The sequence below is a fragment of the Salmo salar genome, unplaced genomic scaffold, assembly GCF_965601325.2.
Source record: "Salmo salar unplaced genomic scaffold, fSalSal1 ptg000566l, whole genome shotgun sequence".
In the NCBI taxonomy this organism is placed as follows: Eukaryota; Metazoa; Chordata; class Actinopteri; order Salmoniformes; family Salmonidae; genus Salmo; species Salmo salar.
The window spans coordinates 1,110,001-1,114,123 of record NW_027675420.1 but is presented as its reverse complement, the minus strand read 5'-3'; positions in this window follow the sequence as shown (position 1 = coordinate 1,114,123).

The following is a 4,123-nucleotide window of genomic DNA, read 5'->3' as shown; positions in this document are numbered from 1 at the left end:
CCAGTGTGTGTGTGTGTGTGTGTGTCCAGTGTGTGTATGTGTGTGTCCAGTGTGTGTGTGTGTCCAGTGTGTGTATGTGTCCAGTGTGTGTGTGTGTGTGTGTGTCCAGTGTGTGTATGTGTCCAGTGTGTGTGTGTGTGTGTGTGTCCAGTGTGTGTATGTGTCCAGTGTGTGTGTGTGTGTGTGTGTCCAGTGTGTGTATGTGTCCAGTGTGTGTGTGTGTCCAGTGTGTGTGTGTGTGTCCAGTGTGTGTGTGTGTGTGTGTCCAGTGTGTGTGTGTGTGTGTGTGTCCAGTGTGTGTATGTGTCCAGTGTGTGTGTGTGTCCAGTGTGTGTGTGTGTCCAGTGTGTGTGTGTGTCCAGTGTGTGTGTGTGTGTCCAGTGTGTGTGTGTGTGTGTGTCCAGTGTGTGTGTGTGTGTGTGTGTCCAGTGTGTGTATGTGTCCAGTGTGTGTGTGTGTGTGTGTCCAGTGTGTGTGTGTGTCCAGTGTGTGTGTGTGTCCAGTGTGTGTGTCCAGTGTGTGTGTCCAGTGTGTGTGTGTGTCCAGTGTGTGTGTGTGTGTGTGTCCAGTGTGTGTGTGTGTGTGTGTGTCCAGTGTGTGTATGTGTCCAGTGTGTGTGTGTGTCCAGTGTGTGTGTGTGTCCAGTGTGTGTGTGTGTGTCCAGTGTGTGTGTGTGTGTGTGTCCAGTGTGTGTGTGTGTGTGTGTGTCCAGTGTGTGTATGTGTCCAGTGTGTGTGTGTGTGTGTGTCCAGTGTGTGTGTGTGTCCAGTGTGTGTGTGTGTGTCCAGTGTGTGTGTCCAGTGTGTGTGTCCAGTGTGTGTGTGTGTCCAGTGTGTGTGAGAGTGTGTGTTATTATTTACAGGGACAATGAGTCCAGAACCCAGAACCCTGGATAGAGGGGCTCAGTGAATGTGGAGGTGAATGTGATCAGGTGGGTCAGTGTGTCAGAGGAGGCTCTATAGAAGGACAGAGTGCCGGCTGACCAGTCCAGATACACTCCTACTCCTACTCTGTGGGAGCTGGAGGAGGGGACGTCTATGGTAGTGGGATTATTATTATACCAGCTGGAGGAGGGGACGTCTATGGTAGTGGAGTTATTATTATACCAGCTGGAGGAGGGGACGTCTACGGTAGTGGAGTTATTATTATACCAGCTGGAGGAGGGGACGTCTATGGTAGTGGAGTTATTATTATACCAGCTGGAGGAGGGGACGTCTATGGTAGTGGAGTTATTATTATACCAGCTGGAGGAGGGGACGTCTATGGTAGTGGAGTTATTATTATACCAGCTGGAGGAGGGGACGTCTATGGTAGTGGAGTTATTATTATACCAGCTGGAGGAGGGGACGTCTATGGTAGTGGAGTTATTATTATACCAGCTGGAGGAGGGGACGTCTATGGTAGTGGAGTTATTATTATACCAGCTGGAGGAGGGGACGTCTATGGTAGTGGAGTTATTATTATACCAGCTGGAGGAGGGGACGTCTATGGTAGTGGAGTTATTATTATACCAGCTGGAGGAGGGGACGTCTATGGTAGTGGAGTTATTATTATACCAGCTGGAGGAGGGGACGTCTATGGTAGTGGAGTTATTATTATACCAGCTGGAGGAGGGGACGTCTATGGTAGTGGAGTTATTATTATACCAGCTGGAGGAGGGGACGTCTATGGTAGTGGAGTTATTATTATACCAGCTGGAGGAGGGGACGTCTATGGTAGTGGAGTTATTATTATACCAGCTGGAGGAGGGGACGTCTATGGTAGTGGAGTTATTATTATACCAGCTGGAGGAGGGGACGTCTATGGTAGTGGAGTTATTATTATACCAGCTGGAGGAGGGGACGTCTATGGTAGTGGAGTTATTATTATACCAGCTGGAGGAGGGGACGTCTATGGTAGTGGAGTTATTATTATACCAGCTGGAGGAGGGGACGTCTATGGTAGTGGAGTTATTATTATACCAGCTGGAGGAGGGGACGTCTATGGTAGTGGAGTTATTATTATACCAGCTGGAGGAGGGGACGTCTATGGTAGTGGAGTTATTATTATACCAGCTGGAGGAGGGGACGTCTATGGTAGTGGAGTTATTATTATACCAGCTGGAGGAGGGGACGTCTATGGTAGTGGAGTTATTATTATACCAGCTGGAGGAGGGGACGTCTATGGTAGTGGAGTTATTATTATACCAGCTGGAGGAGGGGACGTCTATGGTAGTGGAGTTATTATTATACCAGCTGGAGGAGGGGACGTCTATGGTAGTGGAGTTATTATTATACCAGCTGGAGGAGGGGACGTCTATGGTAGTGGAGTTATTATTATACCAGCTGGAGGAGGGGACGTCTATGGTAGTGGAGTTATTATTATACCAGCTGGAGGGGGGGACGTCTATGGTAGTGGAGTTATTATTATACCAGCTGGAGGAGGGGACGTCTATGGTAGTGGAGTTATTATTATACCAGCTGGAGGAGGGGACGTCTATGGTAGTGGAGTTATTATTATACCAGCTGGAGGAGGGGACGTCTATGGTAGTGGAGTTATTATTATACCAGCTGGAGGAGGGGACGTCTATGGTAGTGGAGTTATTATTATACCAGCTGGAGGAGGGGACGTCTATGGTAGTGGAGTTATTATTATACCAGCTGGAGGAGGGGACGTCTATGGTAGTGGAGTTATTATTATACCAGCTGGAGGAGGGGACGTCTATGGTAGTGGAGTTATTATTATACCAGCTGGAGGAGGGGACGTCTATGGTAGTGGAGTTATTATTATACCAGCTGGAGGAGGGGACGTCTATGGTAGTGGAGTTATTATTATACCAGCTGGAGGAGGGGACGTCTATGGTAGTGGAGTTATTATTATACCAGCTGGAGGAGGGGACGTCTATGGTAGTGGAGTTATTATTATACCAGCTGGAGGAGGGGACGTCTATGGTAGTGGAGTTATTATTATACCAGCTGGAGGAGGGGACGTCTATGGTAGTGGAGTTATTATTATACCAGCTGGAGGAGGGGACGTCTATGGTAGTGGAGTTATTATTATACCAGCTGGAGGAGGGGACGTCTATGGTAGTGGAGTTATTATTATACCAGCTGGAGGAGGGGACGTCTATGGTAGTGGAGTTATTATTATACCAGCTGGAGGAGGGGACGTCTATGGTAGTGGAGTTATTATTATACCAGCTGGAGGAGGGGACGTCTATGGTAGTGGAGTTATTATTATACCAGCTGGAGGAGGGGACGTCTATGGTAGTGGAGTTATTATTATACCAGCTGGAGGAGGGGACGTCTATGGTAGTGGAGTTATTATTATACCAGCTGGAGGAGGGGACGTCTATGGTAGTGGAGTTATTATTATACCAGCTGGAGGAGGGGACGTCTATGGTAGTGGAGTTATTATTATACCAGCTGGAGGAGGGGACGTCTATGGTAGTGGAGTTATTATTATACCAGCTGGAGGAGGGGACGTCTATGGTAGTGGAGTTATTATTATACCAGCTGGAGGAGGGGACGTCTATGGTAGTGGAGTTATTATTATGCCTGGCAGAGTAACTGTTGTCAGAGCAGAACAGACACCAGGACTTGTCATTGGCTCCAAGCCAACAGTCATCACCCCATCCTCTCCTGTTGATTCCTTTATATGTCACTCCTATACCAGCCCCCATTATCCCACTCCACTCTACCTCCCAGTAACAGCGCCCAGTCAGACTCTCTCTACACAACACCTGTTCACAGTCCTCAAATCTCTCTGGGTGACCAGGATACGGCTGCTCCTCTGTCCTACATGTCACCTTTCTGTTCTCCTCAGACAGAGAGAGGAGTCTGTCTACTGTGTTTAGGTCCAGTGTGAGATCACAGACATCTGATGGATGAAACCAGACACAATATTAGAAATCATCATCATTCACATTAGAATGTTAACTCACTTTTCACTAATTCATTTAATGTAGATGTTTCTAGGTATCAAAAGGAGAAGTTAAGGTAACTTGAGACTTGTTGAATGATCATATGTTATACTGTATGGTAATATAAAACACACTTATTCACAATAACACACACACACACACACACACACACACACACACACACACAGGACACGCACACAGGACACGCACACACACACACAC